Here is a 22,965-nt window from a genome sequence, read left to right as displayed (position 1 = left end):
TAGTTCATAAGAGTCAGTTGATGACTGATGATCAAGATCCAACATGATTAGTTCTTCTTGGTCAGGAGGTGTATCAGGAGGAATTTATGACCAATTAGCACTTAATGGAAACTGGAAGTCCTCAGCTTGCATTACAAATTCCAATTGGAGCTATAGGAATTTGTCTCACTTTCTGAAAATGACGGGGAATATATATGAATTTATGGTTCACTGAAATGCTGCTGAATTCTTGAGCAAGATTCCTTAGTACACAAATTCTTTCAAGATCCCTTTTGTGACAATACACAAAGGAACTTAGGAAATTTCAACCTGAGGACAAAATTATCCATAGCTAGTATGCCTGATAAAGTTAATCTTGAACTTAAATTTAACCTTTGAAATGCACTTTGGAACTCAACACTGTTCTTTAAATGTAATTGCAAGTAGTGATCACTCTGGAAATCTTTTCCAATTCATTTCAATTTTGAACTTAATTAAGCAGAAGTCTAAAAAAAAAATAAATCAGGTTACATATCAAATATCCACTCTATTTTCTTTTAATGTTTTAAATCTGATTTGCAATGGCTCGTCACGAATATCTACAATTTTAATGTTAGCTGATGTGTTCAGCTGTTTCCTCTTAACATTTTATTTTCCTCTAAATTTTAATGGATCAGTCACCCATAGTGTGCCATTTCACCACAGTATGGTACTGACATGTTTGTTTTTTCACAATCAGATGATTTTCACAAGCAGTGCTCACTGCTGTGGTTGCAGATTATGAGGCAGCCTTGTAACAGCTCTCATACAGGAGGAAATCTGAAGGAGCAAATGTTAGAAAGAGTGTTTCTCTCCTGCCCAACTATTATTCCAGTACGCTTGTATTCTTACTGAAATTAATATGTATACATTGGAAAAAATAAGAAAATAACTTGAGAATGGATTTCAGGAAAAAAATGGCTTTTTGCAAGACACTAATAAATTCAAACTGAATAATTGCAGTGATTCACATAGACACTAAACTTGAACCTAATTGAACTCTAGCAATGGAAATTGTAGCTGATTTCTGGAGTTTCCTTCTGTCCTACTGGATGACCTCCAAAAATGTATAACATTTTTTACAATGTACAGTGACTTCTCCCTTTTTTGTTGATCCATTCCACCTGGCAGGATTAAGAATCAAGAAATATGTTGAAATGGAATTTCCTGTGTTGTACTTCAGCTGTAGGGTTTTGTTCCAGTTATATATTTATACAATTATTTGCTGTTTGGAAGAGTTGTTTTCTACTATGTCTGAGACAGGCCAGTCATATAACGATCAGACTGAGAATATGTGGATGCACTTACAGGCTCTATGAGTCATGCAGTGCTAAATCTCTTGGTACTTTTATGAAATAGTCTCCAGTTGTACAAAATCTTAGCTAGTTTTTTTTTGTAAGCACACCACTAGGTCCACTGCTTTCCATTGAAATTAAATCTTAATGGAGGCCTATTGTCTAATTACGTGGCTAATCTAAAGCAGGCTCAAAACTTTGTTAAAAGTTGGTATGGTTTTTGAGGCTATAGAAATTCAAATTTTTCTCTTGTTTTGTTTTTAATCCTTTCCAGTACTTCAGCAGCTCTTAAGTGCCTTCTATTTCCCTGTGTATTTCAGAGGTGATTGGAGTCCTTCTTCAGTTTGTACTCAGTCTGCCTTTGATCTTTACCTGAGTAGCCAAAGTTAGCATAAAAGGCCTTTGGAGAGAGGCAGCACCTGAGATGCCATCAGTCATGCTCGAGCTCTGCACTGCACTCAAAACAAATGTGAAACCAGCTGAAGGCATGAAATCAGCGTGCATAGCTTGTTGCATCATGTTAAGCCATGGGTATCCAAACTGTTGGCTTGCCTGGGCCGTACTGAGTGAAGAAGGTTTGTCTTGGGCACATGTATGTAAGCCACTTCAAAAGAAATGCCTCCCATTTATTTCCATGGAAACAACAAAAGATACAAAGAGCACAATGACACCGATTGAACAGGATTCTCAGCTATCAAACATTATTTTCTAACATAGTCAACACCATTAGCTATGCATTTTTGCCAGCAATGAACAAGAGACTGCGTGGTGCACTTGTAAAAATCTGTACCAGCGGAGGTGATCCACTGTTGCTGTTGTCACTGCTGAAATGCACTGTCCATACCTCACCATGCTCACATCCACTCGTTGGACTCCATGAACGTTCAGTAGGTGCTGACGAATGTCAGTAAGTGCCACTTTTTCAGCATGGAGGAATTCAATGACATGCCTTTGCTTCATACACACTTCCATGTCAGACCCCATTCTGTCAGACTGCCCCTCTGCTACCATCTGTCACACAGCAACATCTAATGGAAGGCTGGCAGGAAGATTCAACCTCAACTGCCGTAACACCAACATCTGCCTCTAACACTGTGGGCAAACATCATAAAATGGGAGGCATTACTTTCCGATGAACTCTCATTAAACATACAATAAGGTTAATGTATAGAAGGTAACAAAACTTACTTTAGTTTTAGTGCTTTTTACTAAAACATATAAAAAAGAGAGAAACAAAACCATAGAACTTATGAGATACGTAACCTTGTTTTTGTGAAACTAACACATCAGTCCAGTTCAATGGCAGTGATTGCAAGCCGCAGTGAGATCTCAAGGTGTTCATCAGAGATTTCTGATGTTTTTAAATTTTACTCTTTCTGTACTTCATCGTTGATTCGCAAATGTGCGTACTGCCAAAAAGTGGTTACATGAACGAGGTCTGGCTGTGAAGTGAGGAGTATTTCTTTCTAGTAAGAAGGGGCTCATAGAAGTCTTTTAGAGAGACACGGTCACATTTTCTTTTAAATTGTATCTGATTGCAACTCTGTACATTCGATGTGAAAATTAGCAGGTAATGTATTTATGTCAACTGAAAATGGAGTCACAAATAAACCAAAGACCTTACTTTTTTTTTTTTTTTTTTTTTTGCAATCTTAAAACGTATTCTCAAATTTCTTTACGAAAATGTAAAGCGTGCTGCATCTTTTTTGCTGTTCACAGGGCTGTGTTTAGCCAATGTATCAAAGCTCATAACCTTACTGGCTATGACTTGGGCTGGCACTGCACAACGCCCCGTGCCCTGGTTTCAACACAGAAGGGGCTCACAGCGCACCAAGGTTGGTGTTGAGGGCTGGGCTGCACGGCGGGAAGAGCTGCCGCCATGATGGCGTGAGGCAGGGCCGGCCACACTGCCAGTTGGGCCGCAGTTTGGACATGGCTGCACTTCAATATGTCTTTATTTGGAACTGCTAAGCTACAGCTTTTGAGATCAGAGGAATCATCCTCACAATGTTTAGTGTGCTTTAAAATCATAGAACCATAGAATATCCTAATTTGGAAGGGACTCATAAGGATCATGGAGTCCAATCCCCGGCTCCATACAGGAGCCAAAATCCACCACCCAAAATCCAAACTCAATGTCTGACAGTGTCCAAATATTCCTTGAATGCATGAGTCTCTTCGGATTTCCCTTTGGTTGCCTATCTGTGGTCACTCAGGAAGATTATTTGGTTTCAAAAAATCTTCCACTTTGCTGCTGATTTCTTTCCCAGGCCCTCCAGGATTTTGACACAAAGCTCCAAATGCCAGCAGTAAAGTGCCATCTGTTGTTCACAGAGGTGTGCAAAGTTTCTTAACGTCTTATCCAAAGATACTACACAGGGATCTATTGTGCCAACAAAGTTGTAACAAGATACTGAACACCACATTTGGAGAGATAAACCTATGGGGTAACAGGATTAAAATACTTTTAAGGAACAGAGAATGAAAGCTTTAGGACTGAACGTAAGAAAGTACGAAGCTGAAAGCTAGAAATTATATGGTTGTCTTTAGGATTTGTGCATGGGATATCAGTTAACTATTGAACTTGGAGTAGCACTATTACTGGTGTTATGTTATCAGCAGGAGATATCAAAGTCGGTGCAAAGATAACAAAATGAGTTAGAAACAATTTATTATAAAGCTGTGAAGCAAATCTGCATGGTACAGTTACACAAACAGATTTCAGGAAGCATTTAATATGAAAATGCTGAAGTTTTCAACCAGATGTTTTGCAAGGATTTAGTTTCAAGCTTCCCTAGGAACATTAAAACAAAAAAGTTTTATTGCATGCAGACATGTAATATATCAGCTTTCATCCTGCAACTGAAAAGAGCAGGGTTCTTGTGTATTTTAATCTGGTTTGCTTAAGCATCTTTGTCATTCAGCTCTGTATCTGCTAGTTAAAGAGTGGTTGCTTGTTGGAAACTACTCTAGATTTTAATGACATTAATGGCTGAATAATCAGTGAATAGTTTGTGAGGTGCTGAAGAACTCTTGAAGATGCTGCTAACTGCCCCAATATGCTGGTTTCCTGAAAAGATTGTTGAATGCATTCACAGTATAGCCTTTATAATAATAATCAGTGAAGAACGTGGAAGTTGCTTTGGTGAGTTGCTTTGGCTGGAAACTTAAATTTTTGCTTCTGCTGCATCTAAAGTGGAGCTTGCTAAGGTGCCTGAGAGATCAGAAGACAAAAGAGGGATGTCTGAAGATAAAAGTTCCACAATACAGTCATAAGGCAAGTCACAATACAGTAATAAGGCAAACACAGCCCCCTTATTTGCAGTAGCACAGAAATGGAGGAAGTAAATCTGGAATGCTTCCAGGAGCTTTTTCACCATTTCAGATATTAGAAACAATTTTTAAGAAGAGCTTTGCTGCAATTAGAATTAATGACTTCATGCTCCTAACAGTTCTTGCTTAATTGTCACTGCACGTGTTTTTACAGCTGTCCTTTTATATAACTAGTACACTGCCCCATGCAGCTGCCTCAGTACTCACAACTTTTAAAGATCTACAAAGAAACAACAACAAATCAGTTACAGAGACCTGACAAATGGGAGGAAAATAAAAAAGAAACACTGAGTTCTGAGCAAATGAGAATTAGCAGTGAGACAAAAAGGCAGGGAAGGAAATGGAGGTAAGACATGAAAAACCAAAGTACCAAAACATCAGGGAAGACGCTGAAGAGAACTGTCCCTTTAATTGCAAATACATGAAATTAATTACACTTCCATATCCCCTACCAACAGATAAGTATTTGCAATTAGTGGAAATGAAGCCCATGAAGATGGACATGTGATATAACAGGACAAACACACAAACCTTAAAATACTTTCTCTGTTGTTTTCTTCTCCATTATGAAACCATTCAGGTAAATCCTCATATTTTCCTGAGCTTCAACTTTCTTAATACTTTCGCAGGTGCTGTGAAATAGTAAGTACTGGGAAAAGAATATGGGACTTACCAGTCTGGATTTGAGTTTGTAAGGTGTGCACTTGAGCCAGCAGTTTTTTACTGAGCTGTGATTCAGCTGATCTGCTGTAGACCTTGACCTCAGAATTAGATGAGTCACACTTTGGAAAACCTTTTTTTTTGTCCCGAGTGGAAACTGGACATAGCAGACTAACCTAGACGTAGGGCTCTAAAACTGGGACAGATTAATCTAATTGATAGGACATACAGCTTAAACTTGACCTGGTTTGTCTGTAAGTCTTTGCCAGTGGTATCCTGTTCTATATTAAGAACAGGATTGCCAGCAGGCCAAGGAAGTTGATCTTTGTCCCCTAACTGGCACTAGTGAGGCCACATCTGGAATGCAGGATCCAGTTCTGGGCTTGTCAGTACAAGAGACATGGAGTCCCTGGAGTAAGTCCAGTGCAGGGCCATAAATATTATTAAGGGACAGGAGCATCTTCTATATGAGGAGAGATCAGGAGAACTGGGGCTCCTCAACCTGGAGAAGGCTGATAGGGATCCAGTTACAGACAAATACCTGATGCAGGGAATGCAGATAAAAGAGTGAGACTCAGTGATGCCAGTGACGGAACAAGAGTCATTGGGCATAAACTAAACACATTAAATGCAATGTGAATGCAAGAAAACTATTTTTTTTTTTATCATGAGGGCAGTCAAATACTGAAAGAGGTTACCCAGAGAGGCTGTGGAGTCTACATCTGTGAAGGCATTTGAAATCTGATGGGATATGGTCATGGGCAACCACCTCTAAATGGTCTTACTTGCGCAGGCGTTGGACCAGATAATCTTGAGAGGTCCTTTCCAACCTCAGCTGTTCTCTCATTTCCTGTTTATATTTGTATAATATAAACCCAATATAAGCCAAAATTGGATTTATAGTCCGCTATGTGTAACTTCTGGCATGCATGGAAGTTGGCAGGATCTGAGCATTCACACTTAGAGCATAATGATGTTAGGAATTATTTCAAGCTGTACAAATTCCTGTCTACCATTTCCTAGCACCATCTGCGGTTAGCTGAGATGGCAACTACCATATCTAAGCCATCATCTTTCTTAAAACTTGAATCAAAGTGTTAAAGTCATAAAAGATAAAGGAAGACTCATTTTTAGCATAACCTAACGCAGTAATTTACTTCAGGATTAGACCATAACAACTCGAAGTCTTGCTAGATTTTCACTTAGGTTTTGGGTCAGATACATTTATTAGTATCCAGCATGGTATCAGACATCCTAACTTCTTGACAATGGCTAGTTGTGGTTCATGATGCAGTTCCTGAGGCAACTGGTATCATCTACCCGGACTTCTGCAAGGCCTTTGGCATGGTCTCCCACTGCATCCTTATTGCTGAATTGGAGAGATATGGATTTAAATGTGGACTATTCATTGGATAAGGAATTGGTTGGAAGGTCACAGCCATGGGGTTGGGTCAATGTCTCTAGGTCCAGGTGGAGGCTGGTGGCAGGTGTTGTCCCCCAGGGCTCTGTGTTGGGACCAGTACTCTTTGACATCTTCATTGATTACATAGATGATGGAATTGAGGTGCATATATTTGCTGACAACATCAAGCTAACCGGTGGGGTTGATACAGCAAAAAGAAGGGATGCTCTCCAGAGAGTTTAGCACCTGGGTTGAGGTAATTCCAGATATGTATACAAATGGGGAGAAGAAATCTTTGAGAGTAGCTCTGCTGAGAAGGACTTAGGGGTCCTGGTAGATGAAAAACTTAACATGAGCCTGCAGTGTGCACTTGCAGCCCAAAAGGCCAATGGTATCCCAGATTCCATCAGAAGAGGGATGGCCAGCAGGAGCAGAGAGGTGATTGTTCCCCTGTCTTCTGCACTTGTGAGACTCCAAGTCTGGAGCCCCCCACACAAAAAGATGTGGAGCTTTTGGAGAAGGTCCAGCAGAGGGCCACAAAGATGATCCAAGGGCTGAAATACTCTTCCTATGAGGACAGACTGAAGGAACTGGTCTTGTTCAGCTTGGAAGACAGAAGGCTGAAGAGAGATTTCATTGTGGCCTTCCAATATTTTATGGGAATTTATAAACTGGGGAAAATCAACTTTTGATGTGGGCAGGTAGTGATAGGACAAGGGGGAATGGTTTTAAACTGAAGGAAAGGAAATTAAGATTGGATGTCAGGGGAAAGTTGTTTACTGAGAGAGTGGTGAGGTGCTGGGACATGTTGCCCAGAGAGGTTGTGGTTGTGCCCTGTCCCTGGAAGTGTTTAGAGCCAGCTTGCACGGGGTCCTGGGCCAGTCTAGCAGCTTGCAACCCTGCTTGTGGTGGGGGCTTTGGAATTCAGTGATCCTTGAGGTCCCTTCCAACCCAAGCCATTCTATGATTCTATGTTTTTACTTTATTTCCTATATATAAAGGACATAAAAATAATCATGGGGCATAGACTCATTGTGGTTTTCAGCACAATGGAGAAAATGCTGTCTCTACTGCTGCTGGAATGATGTTAATTGTAGATTCTTATTTATGCATTTACACAGGAGATAATTATTTTCTCACAAAAGTGCTAATGCGAGATACTTCACCGTTTTTTCCTGAGCTTTGGAAAACTAAGGTATCTCCTCTGCCTGTGAAGGCAATTTTATCCATCTACATTGAGATTTTTTGTAAGATTTGAAGAGGTAGTAAAAAATATGCTTAGTTCCAGCTGGAAACTGTACACTAAAACATAACCATTTGTTCACCCAAGTCAAGTTTTTTTTAGTTCTTTAAGAACTGCACCTTTATGTGCAATACAGCTAGTGTATGCAAATCAGTAACAGGCAATTGCATTAAAAACATTTTACTCCGGAATATTGACAAAAATCCGGAGTACTGGGCAAGTACTGTACATTAAGATGTACTTCTGTGCACCTTACAGAAGGGATTTAGCTCTGCATCTGGTCAACAGAGAGATACAGAAGAAAATTATTGAAACCATGAGCTAGGCAGTATTTAACTTCCTAATTTGGCTGGTGTCCACTTCATGTTGCCTACAAAGGGAGCCAGAATCTCTAGTCACGTATATGTAGGACATAGGAACGGACAGTATCAAAAATTCTGAAATAAAGCAGATTCATCTGAAACAACATAAGTGCTAGAAAGCTCTAGGAGGTCTGCAGCACCCATGAGACTTTGTTGTTAACATTACTCAAATGTATTTTGCTATTAGCACTGGGAGACAGTATCATACTGTATATTCTCCTACTTGACCTCAGGAAGAAATAAGCCTTCATTTCTTTCTTTTGCCTTTACATTTCTAATAAAATGTCTCATATCCTAAGAACACGTTGCTGAAGGTCTATTGATTTGCCTAGGTCCTAATGTGTGCACGAATGCACGCGTTTGTATATTAATACTGTAGACAGCTTGTCAGATCCTTAGCTGATGTAAATAAGCATATCTCCCTCGTCTCTGCAAACAGCTTTGATTCATACCAGCTGAAGACCAGCACATTTTCTCTAGGTCTGGATTCAGTAAACCACACACAGAACAGAGCGCAAAGCAGACTATTGTTTGAAGAAAACCTTTCTTGTTTAGGGCACTGCTGAACAAATAAACCAGGCAGCAGAGGGAATTAACAAGAATGAAGAGCATTAGCTCCTCGGAGAAAATAACATCAGAAGAGCCCTTGGTCTCCATCGGTCGGAATTCCTTTAGCACTAGACAAAAGGCTACAATGGAAATTGCTGTGTTGTGAGCTACTTATGTGATCCCACGCTGAACTATTTACTTAAACACTGCGCTTCCAACTCATTGCAGGGATCAAGTATCATGAGCAAGGAATGAAAGTGAATTAGGAATTAATGAGAACTTAAATACTATTCAAGCAGAGCACTTAAAAACACATTTAACTTTTAGCCAGAGAGTAGTTACACTGAAGTCAATGGGATTGCTTACGCGCTTAAAGTAAATCACTCGCCTCTGGATCAGGATGTTAAAATTCAGAGTAGCTATTACTTAAAGATGGATACAGTACAATAGGGAAAGGGAAAGAGAAAAATCTGTTTTCCATCCTCTGCTTCAAGTGTGCTGATGAAAGTCTGATAACATCTAGCTCCGGGAAGTTAGAATTGGAAAAATCCAGCCTTGAAATGAGAAATTTCCTAATAGCTGTGCAGAAAATATTGAGACAGCTTATATGAAGGAAATGGATTTACCCTCAAAGTTCTTCCAATGAGATATAATATATTGTAAGGAAAAGGAGATTAATATAGATTCTGGGAGCAAAATTAATGGGTTAAAAAAAAAAATAAAATAGGCAGCTCCTGGAGGAGAGACCCCTCCACCAGATTATTCCAGTATGATGATCCAGCACCAACCCTGGCTCAAGAGATTCCTAAGCCACTGATTATTAGAAGGATGATTTTATATTGCCCAGCTTTTTGCATTTCTTGAAAGCATCTGCTACATTTGGAAGTAGTACTGGGCTACATGTACTTTTGATTTAATCTACTACAATTGTACTTATTTTGAGACTGCATGAAGCACACACACGCTGTGAGAGGAGGAGGCTGGCCAGTGTTTGCAGTCTTCCCTGGCAGTCCTGCTGGCAATGGGGTGAGGGTAATATGGAGAGAAAGGCACCTCCACTCCTCCTCATCATGCTGAAGGCTTCCCAATATCCTGAGGAAAAGAATGTTCTCGCAGTACTGGCATATCTGGGTAAAACTTGCATGTCCTGTGATTAACCAGATATCAGATCAGATGATCTCATTCAGTTTTTTCTGGCTGCAAAGACTATAAACTCTTATCCTGGGCCAGAGCCATTAAGGACCGTAAAAGTCCCTGAAAATAATCCTATTGACTTCTCTGTGTGTGAACAAGACTTCAGCTAAATACACAGCTTCTGCCCAAGTCAACAGGAGTTTAAAGAGAATGCAGCTCAGCTTCTGATAAATACATGTACCTATGTGACCAACCACAGTCACAGCACCTTTGCAGAAATTAAAGGTGTGAATAATCGATCAAAGATATCTTCAGGGTATATTCTTATGTCACTCACTATTAAAGATTCATTGAAGTGAAAAGCTTTGAAAGTTGCCTGTGGGAGAGAAGTTTAGCATGGTCTAAGCCCTTGCAGAATTCAGCCACTGGAGAAAAGCTGTTTCACCACAGTTTGTCCATTTCCCAAAACAAAACTGAGATCCGCCCACATTCTTACATGAGTATTGGCTGGGTTTTAAATGAGAAAAGGCTCTTGTTCTGGGCCAGAAGCACAGCTGGTATAACTGTGAGGAACCAGTTCATAGCAGAAATGTTTTGCTGCAGTTTTAAGCCAGAACTCCTGCAAGTTTCAGTATGGCAGCTTTAAACCCAGGACGTACACTGAGTGCAGGGAATAATTAACTGTGCACTTCTCCCAAAAATATCACCTTTTTAAGACTTCTGTATTTTTCATGGCATTGAGATGATCCTAGTTTAAATGTTAGGTTTTTTGATAAGCACTGAGGTGTAATTCTCCTACTCTTATTTATGCAGGCATATAGAGTGGATGAGGAACTGATGCATAATTGCCTATAAAGTCACATTTGTCATTAGATAAGTGTTAATACAGTGCTCCTGTGGCTGCCATTTATATGTAAATAAAATATTTAGGAGTGTTAATAGAGGAATAAGGAATATTCTACCTTTTACAAACTGAAATCAGAAACATCCAGGCAACTTTGTGACATTATTGTCTTTGGGCATAGCCACAGGAGGGAAGAATTGCATGTAATAGTTTTGTGTTCTTGTGGGTAGATTTGTATTCTGCACTTTCCATCCTAAAAATACAAATGCTCAGGACTTCATGGGGCAAAGGTAACTTGAGATACAACTTCGTTCTACTTGGTAGTTCAAAATTCCCACAGGCAAGTCCAAAAATGATAAAGCATATAAAGATTAGGATTGTAGAGTCACGGAATCCTTAAAGTAGGAAGGAACCTTTAAAGGCCACCTAGTCTGTCTTCTCTGCAATGAACACAGCTAGATCAGGTTGCCCAGGGTCTGGTCCAGCCTGTCCTTGAAAGTCTCCAAGGATGGGGCATCCACCACATCTCTGGCCAACCTGTTCCAATGCCTCACCACCCTCACGGTAAAATGCTTTTTCCTTATATGTAACCTAAATCTTCCCTTTTTAAGCTTGAAACCATTTCCTCTTGTTCTGTCACCACAGACCCTGCTAAAGAGTCTGTCTCCTTCTTTCCTTTAGCTGCCCTTTAGATATTGGAAGGCCACTGTCAGGTCACCTTGGAGCCTTCTCTCCTCCACGCTGCAGAGCCCCAGCTCTCTCAGCCTGTCCTCACAGGGGAGTGGTTCTATCTCTTGCATCATTTTTGTGGCACTCCTCTGGATGCATGCCAACAGCTCCATGTCTCTCCTGTACTGAGGACTCCACATCTGGATGCAGTACTCCATGTGAGGCCTCACCAGCGCAGAGCAGAGGGGCAGGATCACCTCCTCACACTGCTGGCCACACTTCTTTTGATGCAGTCCAGAAAATGGTTGACTTTCTGGGTTATAAGTGCACATTGCTGGCTTATGTCCAGCTTGCCATCCACCAGTTCCCTACTGATGAAAGAATGAAGATGTAGGGGAATTCCTCTTTTGCAGATATTTTCTAGAATCAAATCATTTAGCTGTATGCGCTAATTATATGCTGTTACTGACTGATCTGTTGGTACCTCAGCCTTGGTATAGGGGGGGATACATGGTTTTTCACTGAATCTACATATTTCAGGTGAGGCCAAGATTCTTAAATGAAAAATGAGACATGGATGCATATGTTTTTTGGCAGAGCTGTGCTTGATCCTTTAATCCCCCAGCTTATATTGGTAGTGGGGATTGCCTCGACCCAGGTGCAAGATTGTTCATTTGGGTTTTTTGAACCTCATGAGGTTTACCTGGACCCACTGCTCAAGCCTGTCTAAGTCCCTGTAAAAGGCATCCCATCCATTCGGTGTGTCAAAGTGTGCACCCCACAGCTTGGTGTCATCTGCAAACTTGCTGAGGGTGCACTCAATCCCACTGTCAATGTCATTGATGAAGATTGTTTTAATAAGCAATTAGCTGCTACATAAAAATGTCTTTGTAAAAAATTCCAGCAAATGATGCCTTTGCTGTATGATATATTTTAGAAATAGCATTTTATTCTCAGCAGTATCCAAACTGTAAAAACTACACCTGTCATTTCAAAACGCTATAAGTTAAGGCAGCTAAGTCCCACTCTTACTGGTGAAATAGGCACATTTGCATGATTTTGGGGGAATGTGAAATATTTCACTCTTGTTTCTTTCCTTTCCCCTGATCCCGGCCTCCTCTTTCTCCTATTCCCCTCACTACCCAAAGCTGCATTTAGGTCAAGAAAGCTATTTATTGGAAATACATATATAAAGCTTTCATACAGAGTTTCTTCAGGAATATATATTGATAGAGACCAGAGAAATGGGCTTTTCCAAGAAAATTCTTAACAGGAGAAATGAGCATTTGATACAGGAGTGTGGAGTGAAATGCTGGAACAGTGCCATGGGGGCCAGCAGCTGAGGGGGCAGCTGAGTGGTATGGAGTAGTACAAAAACTTCAAAGTAATTAAAAGTTACTTAAAATGTGGGGGAAAACATCCTGGTATTGTTGGACTGGAATAGAATCCAAAGGGAAAACTCAGTGTCTGAAGACAGAGACTGGACAAAAGGCTAGAAATGCTTCCTGGGGAAGAATTCTGCACTGACAGGGAGATGGATGTGTGTCTGTCAGCCCAAATACCATGACCAGAGACACAAGATTAGTCAGAAGCTACTAACTTCCACATGGTGATCCCAGGAGGCTGCAGCACTGAGTCTGCCTGTTATAAATCTCCTGCAAAGAAGCAAGGCACCCAAGAACAGCGTTCAGCACACAGCTAGAGGGAGGGGAGACCTGACTCCCATCTATTTCAATCCCACATCCTTCCTGGTTGTCTTGTTTGCTCAGATGCTGAGTTTCCTCTGGAGGCACTGAATTCCAGGGAGGCATCTCAATTATGCGGATCAGCAAATCACAGCTGTTTCTCAACCCAGATGTTACAGGCTGTCTCCAGCAAGCTTCTCCAGGGAGCTGAATTGCCTGTGGTTGGCTGCACAGACAGCTCCCCCTCTGCCCTGTGCCCATCACATAAGACCTCAAATCCAGTCCTCCATGCTCCTCATTGCCACTCCACCAGGTTGATGTTATTAGTCAGGGCAACTAAGTTTCAGGCTGATGGTTCAGGGCTGTGGAGATTTGGATTGTTATGGAGCTATGTGTCTTTTCAGACTAAGTAATGCTTTCATTGCAGATGAGGATGCTTGGGCAATATGTAAGCTATCAGATCTGTCTTCACTTTCAGTTTCTGGGACTGGGCTGCTATCTGTTTCCAGATTGACATTAGACACAGGTGAGCATCAGCTTGCCACTCCACCAAACCCTAATACATCTGCACAATCTACACAGCCTAGGACTGGTTCTAGGTTGTGCCGGTCAACATAAGCTGCAGCACACATGAGGAAGTGTGGTATGAAATATAACATCATGATACTCTCTATAAAAACTTTTGCTAATTGAGTGATGAGCCTAGGGGAGATGAGTAACAGCTGTAGAAACTGCACAGGAACTCATGTAGTTTTATTTTAAAAGCCATAGCTCCAGGGGAAAGTGTCCCTCCACTACCCACTGTTCTGCATTATCAAATAAAAGGGCTCCTGTCCTGATCTGCGTCAGTGACATTCCTCCTCTAAGGGCTTAATTGTCTCCATAGCTATTGCTGCCTGAAGGAGGAGGATATAGCAGAGAAGGGGTCTTAGGAAATTTGGTGGAAACCAAAGTATCTGGTCAGTACATTAAATTCAGTAACTAAAAGAGCTTGCAATTCTTAATTATCTTGTGTGCATCTGACCTGGACTTGCATTTAAGGTTTAGGCTTCTTTTCTTAAAGATCAAGCGACATTAATTTGTATTCACTATACAGAACTGCAACTTAGAGTTTTCTGATAGTAAAGTCAATCTTTCCAGTAAATAATGCTTATGATTATTTCTTTTGACTAAGAAATGCATAAAACAGTATTTCTTGCTCACCTTCTAACAAAGGAATTTGATGCTGAAATCTCTTCCTGTTATTACACGGATGAGGTATTTTGACTAAATCTAAAGAAACAAACCAGATGGGTCACTTATTCTACGGAGCACACTTTAAAATGTTTGTTTGACATCTTTGAGCTATTCATTTCTCCTCTCTGCCAATACAGAAAAATATAGCTTCATACTTAATAAACATCATTAAGGAGCTTTCTATTCTTGTTTAAACTGAAGTAAACTTGAAGACCTTGTCAAAACAAGTAGGTTAAGCTTGACTAATCAGCCTGAACTCATGCTATTAATAGTGAAGGCAGCATCATTATTCCATTAATCTTTGTCTGGAATACTGGGGGTAGGCACATACACATACAGAATAGGTTAAACCAGATGAACCTTTCCAAAGTAAAATACAGTAATTTTCATTTAATTTTTATTTCTTCAGTTTGGGAGGAGAATTCTTCCTGGCTGAGCAAAGTACACATGAAACTGAGATATTTTTTTTTTAAGAATATTTTTTGTTATTCTGATTTCTATAAGAAGGTATGTTTAGGTTATAAAGAAAGTCTTTTACAGTGAGGGTGGTGAAGTACTGGAATGGGTTGCTGAGAGATGGGATGAATGCCCCATCCCTGGAGACTTTCAAGGGGGCTCTGAGCAACCTGATGTAGCTGTGGTGGCCCTGTTCACTGCAAGGGAGTTGGACCAGATGACCTTTAAAGATCCCTTCCACCTCTGAGGATTCAATGGTTCTATGTCAGCTGCTTTGTTGTAGCTTGGTTAGGTAGAGCCTGAAGTGATGCTGTTGTTCTCATGGAATATGATCATATATATATCCAAACTACGTGCTCTGCTCACCCTATATGATGTACTTATCTGGAAAATTATGATCTCAGCTCAGACATTAAATGCAATCTAATGAAATTAAGACAATCAGCAAAAAAATAGATTTCTGTCAGTCTCATAGGAGAAAGATAAAACCTTGAAAGAGAGGTAAAATCAAACTTTATATTTTCAGATTAAATAAATGCAAATAATTGGCTACCTCCAAAATAGAATCAATTACTTGGAAATCACATTCCATCACTATTCATCAATTTCATAACACAAATAATTTAATCCAACAATGACTCATGCAGAGACAGTAAGTCAGGATGTGGGCATCCACTGACAGCATTTGGCTTTAGTTTTCCTTTCTGTAACAGCTTCCTCGCAAGGTCTAACTGACAAGTGTTATCTGTGGCTCCCAGAAGGAGCAGAAATGTGGATATTTCTGTGCATACCTTCTCTCAGCTATCAGCTCTAGTTCTGAAAAAGCCTGGGCTGAATCCTTGGGAACCTAGCAGCAGTTTCCCCTGTTCCATCTTTCCTAGGAAAATGGTTCTATCTCTGAACCGTTAGCCCAGAAAAACACAACATAAGTATTGTGTTTTCTCCTTTTCTCTTTACACAATGACTGATGTTTAGGCCTTGCTTTTAGCCACCAGCCGAGTAACAAACTGCAACTGAGAGCTGCATCTTCATATGAGAGATGGTTTAGTAGCTTGTGGCACTAATAGGAATGGGAGGGTGGTTAGACTAGATGATCTTGCAGGTCGTTTCCAACCTTGTGATTCTGTGATTCTGTGATTCTATGATGAAACGAGCACCCCAAGGTCTCAGGTATGTGGGCACTGCTCAGCAACAACTGTTGGTGTGCTATTAACATTATTCACATCCTAAATCCACAGCACAGAACCATACCAGCTACTAGCAAAAAGTTAACTCTGTTCCAGCCAAAATCAGAACAGCCATAGCCCCTTGCTGCAATCTCATAACATCCATAAGATAGCATAATCTCTTATTACAATACAGCTGTTCATTTCTAGAGGTGGAGACCTGGGTGACATCAGATGCATATTTTTAACAATTTTTTGAACATAATTTTAACATAATTTTTAACATAATTTACTGGATCATTAATCAGAAAAAAAAGTTTATGACAATGCCCCATCTGTCTGAAGTGTTTGTGTTAAAACAGCTGCATGTTTAAGGGCACAGTGGATTAATAAGTGGTGCTATCACGTTGGTAAGTAGCAAGGGCTCTCCACTTTCCTTCCAGGTATGCCACTGTGATAATGAAGGACTTACTGCCGTTGAAACCGCACCTAACTCTATTCTCTGTAAACATGATAACCACTGTACTATCCAAGTAAGGCTTCAATTCTCACATATGTGAGTTAGGCTTTTTACTCACTGAAGAAGCGTACACACTCGTGAAATTCAGAATGGAACATCTATCAAAGAAACCATCATAAAAAAAAATCATGCTCTGTGTGACCTTTGAAAATTTTAGCTGTTTCAATGTTAGACTGTGTCCAGAGCCCCCTTCTATTTTTCTTGAACAATGGAGGTGGTTCTAGAAATGGAAGCTCTGTGCCTCATTCTGCCACATGCTTGGAGTGCCAGGACAAGGTTCTGCCCCAGTTTTTAGCATTCAGGCCTAAAACTGAAATATTTCAATCAGAGAAAGCTTCATGCTTTATGCCCGCAATGGAAAGTTCTCTCTCCATTCACTTCAGCTAAAGGGAGATCTTCCCTCCTTTCATATCTTCAGAACTAACAGATATCTCTTTTTTGTTCAGAGAAATGAATGTAGAGACATTATGACAGAAACTTCATCAAGAAAATGCTTTTTCTTCTGCCCAAAGGCTGTAAGCGATCAGTGTGCACTTCTGTGCCCTGAGGATCTTCAGACATACCTGTGTCCGAAGGACACCCCTGTGGCAATCCAGCAAGTGTTATTTGGGACAGAAATAGCCATACAAAGTGCTCGCTTATCTTTTATTCATCTCAATTTGTCACTGTTGTCAGAGCAAAGACCAGATTAGAGGATAAAGGCTCACAATCTACTTATTTCAACACTGACCAAAGTGAAAGAGAAATTTATATCGGGAGTCCTCCAAGTGTTGCATTTACTCTACTAAATGCACTTAAAGCAGTTGCTTTTCACACACACACAAAAAGAACACATGTAAACTTCACTTCTGTCGGTAAAGTTTGCTGGTAGTTAAATAGCATTTACTGATTAACATACTTTTAAGTGTTCGGATTTATTGTTAAAAAAAAAAAAAGAAAAAAGTGAAATTTTGTCTTCTATTCACAGCACAATTTATCCAGAGTAGTATGAGTAGTCCACTTAAATGTGAACATTTGCCAGAAATGCCAAATTTATATCTTAGCATGTGTTTTTTCTAATTCTTACGTATCAATTGAGTCCTTTTCTATTTCTTATCCATTTTGTCCTAGTAGCCACTGATTTGGCTACATCACTGATGTCAAAATGACAGATTCACTGTCAGCTTCCATTTTGTAACTGTGTGAAAGTGCTATCTGCATATGGAACTGGAGGCAGTTTTAGTAGGAATCCAGTTATGTGGCTGTGCTTGCCAGAGCAGATTTTGTAAGACACCCCTCATAGCCTCAGCAATCAGAGTGTTCCTCAAATGTTCTCTGTAAATCATCTGGCAGTTTCACTGTCAGGGAACTGCCAGGGGATCTGCTCCTCTACTAAAAACTGAGCTAATCCCTGCAAGTTGACAGAGACTGCACTCGTCTGTATGGCAAAGACAGAACCGTTGGTGTGATGGGGGAACATGACTTCCCAGGAGAAATCTTGGGATTGGGAGCTGGATTCATGAGTTCTCCTCCTTCCATAGCCTTTATGAAATGCTTTGAGCTATTAGTACAATATTGAATGTTGCTGGGCTGCAATGATGATATCACCCACTGAGTGAGAGACCGTGCTGCTCTCCTGCCCATGAAGGAGCAGTGCTGTAGATAAGACCAGAAATCTATTACACAAGTAAGCATATTGTCCATCTCTTCTTGTTCCCTTCATCAAACAAGATGTTTTCTTCTCCATTCTACTTCTCAGTGCTTGTGTGGTTTTGCTAGCACACTACAGTGGCTGCATGCTATCTCTGTGCTGTCTGGTTTCTTGTTAGCTCTTCTTCAAGTAACTCAGAATATATGCAGTGCCCTGTCCTGCTCTGCTTTGCCTGCAATGTTAGCTGCCATACAACAAAAATTGCTTAGTACATCCAATTCATGTTAGCTGGTATTGGAAAATTTACACAGTCTAATATGCCAGAAATAAAGGTATTTCTGCCCATTGTCAGAATTTCCATAACCCTGAGTTTGAGGCCACCTGCTTTGCTGTTTTCTTCATCATATTTTTAAAATGTGTTTTCTTTCTATCAGTTTGGATGATGGAAATAATGCATTTTGGCTGAAAACTTTTGAATTCATTTTCCTAAAAGCAAAATCTACTTTTTCTTGTATCTCTAACCAGAGTAACCTCATAAGGAAGTCATAAGTGTTTAATCCTAGTGTCCCTGTAAGAACTTGTGCAAAAGGAATGGAAAGTACCTGTTCTCCAGGCTCAGGCTTGGATTTCTGAGCAAAGAGCATTATCAGTGCACTGTCTGCTGAATTTACCATTAGAGGTTTCTGTGGAAATCATCTGAAACCACAGGATTCCACAAAGTAGCTCTGCAATGAAAGAGCTACTGTTTGCAGAGAGATGGCTCTCTTGCTGACAGATAACCCACTTTCTTAGGGGAAATAGCACTCCTGCCCACTCATGTGTCCTTGAAAAAGCAAGTTCAGCCCTTTGGGCAATATTTCCACTGAGGAAAGCAAGGGCAGTCCCACACACATCTTGGGAAAAAATCTTGGCCTGCAGCACACAGCCCATAGAACACCTGATCCCAAGTGATGGCCTCCCAAAGAAATCCGAGAGGCTACTCTTTGCTTTGGTCCCAAACTGAATGGTGTTGTTTCTGGATAACTTTGCTTCCTTTTCTCAGTGAGAATTTTGTGGGATTTCGCTAGTTCCTTGTTCCCCACCTATGATACGTCAGAACTGCTTGGTACCTGTTAGTTTTTAGTTCCATGAGTGAGAATGGGAACTGCTGAGGTCACTTTTCTGCCATCCCAGGCAGTCCGTGCAAAAACAGCCATTACAATGTCGAAAGAAACATTAAATCTCTGGCATAACAAAAGAGAATCAAAGTGACTTATAAAAAAATGCTAAAGTGGTGTTATTTTCCCAACACACATTCAACAGTTTTGCAGAAAATTCCTTAAGCAACAGAAATGGAAAAAGCAACAAAGTTTAACATTTCAGTGTCTTACTCAGCAAAGTTTTCTGAGGAAAACAGATCAGCTGAAATAGTACACTTTGTTAGTTTTTCCATATTCTTTATTCAAATAAAGATATGTGAGCTACATATGTTCCCATTTAATTTGAAGATTTTATTCTCAATGCCTTTGATGTACCTAAACTTGATATTTTTATTTATTACTCATTGAAAAGAGTGAAACCCAGGAATAATGTTGAATGTGCCGTAAGTCACTGCAGCGTTTGGTCTGTTGAGATTGAATCAGAAAAGACAGATTTGTTGAGGGAGGAAACATCTTTTACTGGCCTGACAGCCACAGCTGAAAGAAAGGACACAAATCTAAAAGCCTTGCCCATTTTCCCAATTAAATCATTCTCTCTAAAATAAAAGTACCTCTCTTGCAGCCTTAAACCACAAAAGCTGCAACAGCAACAGCAGTATGGCAGCGTGAAATATGAATTATTAGTGCAGACATGGCCACAGAGCCATGTAGCTTTATTGTCTTCTTCTTCCCCTCTGCCCAGAATAAAAAATATGGTTATAACACTTACAGCTAATGATTTATTTAGGAAGGAAAAAAAAAAGAGAGAGAGAGAAGCTGTACTTGATGCTTTTCGTGGAGGAAATGAGCTTGCACAGATGAGACTGGTCCCTCCCAGCTTTGTGCACAACAGCTGTGTTACAGCTCAGCACAGAGAAACAGGAGCAAACTCATGGTTTCAGAATTAGAGCACTCACCAGAAAAAACAAAACAAAAAAAAGATCCTTGTTCGAGTTGTGCTTAGGCTTATGAAAAGATGTAGGGCTGAGTTTGGGTGACGAGTTTAGCCTCCTCTTAGGGCAAAGGTTTGACATTCCTTTACCTAATGAGTAATTGTATCATACCACCCCTGCTGAGCTGCTAACAGCAAATGAGAGACATTTTGGTACAGAAGGAAGCTAAGTGTCCTTTCTAATTAAGCATTCCTCTCTCTGAGTTTCTAGATAAACTCCACAATTCTTCTCAGCCCACACTTTTCAAAAATCCTCATACCCCTCTCAGCTCACTATTTGACCTGCGTACTCCATCCACTTCTCTGCAGGCACAAAAAAATTCCACTCAAATTCTTTGTGTCTGATCATTCCATCAAATCACAGCCCTTTGGTTTATGATTAGGAATGCAATCATCTCAGCTGCTGACATGTACCTGCACCCTTTCTATTCCCATTTCCACCCTTAAGGTTCCTTTGGACTTTTTTTAAAGTCAAAAGCCTTATTTCTGTAACTCTTTTAAACTAAGATCTGGGACTTTGTGCACTATCTGGCTTGTCTCTAATACTTTGTCTATGCCACAAAATACAGAACATCATGAAGAGTGCTCAGTTTTACTCTTGCTGTATGTCCACTTCTCTCAGACTTCAGAGAATTTGCTCATAGCCCAGGAGTCCTGTTATGGTTGGGTTGGACCATAGGTTCTAGAATCATTGAATCATTAGTTTGGAAAAGACCAGTAAGATCATCTAATCCAACACAACTATGCCCACTAAACCATGTGCCATGGAACTGGCATACTGCAGGCTTGTGTTTCATGCCTCTGTCTCCCGGTGAAGTGTTCCATTCCTTCTTCCTGTCCCCATGAAAACACTATTGCCCTATTCCTCCAGTTCCTCTCAAGTCACCCATGCTTCCCACCATTGCAATACAGACAAACCTCCTCCGGTGTCCTTCAGTACCACTAAGTCTTTCAGAAAGCACAAGCTATGTGTGTGCCATCTAACCAGCTAATGTGCAGATGTTGATGGGTCAGGTGACCCACTTCCAGACTGAATAAAGGCTGAGCTCTGCCCACCTTCCTTGAGGAACAGGTGCTCCTTTGGCTCTCATTTTTCTATGCAGACAAGTGGTTCAATCAAACATTTGGGAACTGGACAATGTTGAGCCCTGCGACCTTCTATCAGATGTCTGAAACTGGTGATCTGCACTATAAACTTATTAAAAAAAGGGTAAAAGGACAACAGGATGAGAAGGTTCAGCCCCTGGTTGTGCCAGGGAGGCTCAGGTTGGATGTTAGGAAAAAACTTATCTGAATGATTGGTTGGGCATTGGAACTGCCCAGGCTGCCCAGGGAGGTGATGCAGTCATCAGCTGTGGGAGTAGGTGTTCAAGAAATGTGTAGAAGTGGTACTGAGGGACATTGCTTAGTGAGCAATATTGGTGGCAGGTGGATGATTGATCTTAGAGATCTTTTCCAACCATAAAATTCTATTATTCTAAAAAGACTGATAGATGGTGGTACAAACAGGCTGCAGAAGTCACGTAACAATCACTTTTTTAACAAGTTAGGCTAAAAATCTAAAAGTCTGGATAGGAAATGACATCGGGGAAGCTGGATTTGGCTTCCTGATTCTTAGACTCAGCCTGTACATTGCCATAAATAATGCTGCTGACAGGCAGTTTTGGATTGCACAACAAATGGACCAGGGCAAGGCTACCCAACGGAGCAGAGTAAAGCATGTCCTTTATTCTCTGCTCTTCTGCTCCTTGCTGCCAGATGCCTCCTCCTCCCCCTTCCCTTACACACCCCGGGGTAAAGAAGAGCGCCTGCACTGGCAGTCTTTTGCTATCCTGGTGGGGATGTAAGTCATGGTTGTTTCTGTACCCTAGGACACTGATACAGAACACAGCAGCTTGAACAAGTGGATCTCACCTCACACAGATTGCAGCAGGGCTGGAATCCACAGCCAGTCCTGGTGCAGCTCTGGGTCTAGGTCTTGTTCTGGAGACTTAAATGTCTTCTGCTTGAGGTCGGTGAATCTCCATGGTACCCATAGTCTACCTGCAAATTTGTAAAAGGCGTGTACTAAAGTAACAAAAGCACAAACTGGATGAAAAAGAGAGAGAGCATTTCTGTGTGCCAAATTTCAGAATGCACGGGCTCTCTACCAGCAGCTTAACAGAAACTAGCAATTTTCTGGGCTTTTTGTTGTATTCCATCTTCCGGGCACCTTCTTAGTGATGTGAAATGGAGCTGTTTTGGCAGTAGAATTTTGTCACTCTTCAGATATTCTAATTATCTGCCCTAACAGGAGCCTCATTTCCTAGTTCACTGTTTCTTTTTCCTCCCTTGAGACCATTTCTGGCATCTGTTTCTACATCATTATATCATTGTACTGAGTACAAAAAACTGTCTTTAATGTTCTAGTAAGAGTCTACCTAGCTTGTCAAGTACATGAAAATCTGTAAATCTGTAAGGAGATCTTCCGTCTTTCTCACCAACCCTTTTTCTCTTCAGACTGAGTTTGAAAAATGCCTTGTAACATATATTAAAAACCTAGGATTTCCTGCTTCTTTTTCCTGGCACTTCTGATGTGAAATACTGCTATCTGATACCTCATTTATCTGCTCTTGTCCATTTAGAGCCCAGTC

The sequence above is a fragment of the Centrocercus urophasianus genome, unplaced genomic scaffold (genome assembly GCF_019232065.1).
Source record: "Centrocercus urophasianus isolate 14NV4802_14NV808 unplaced genomic scaffold, USGS_Curo_1.0 seq_11, whole genome shotgun sequence".
NCBI lineage: Eukaryota > Metazoa > Chordata > Aves > Galliformes > Phasianidae > Centrocercus > Centrocercus urophasianus.
The sequence above is the reverse complement of the archived record's forward strand: the minus strand, read 5'-3'. Positions refer to the sequence as shown.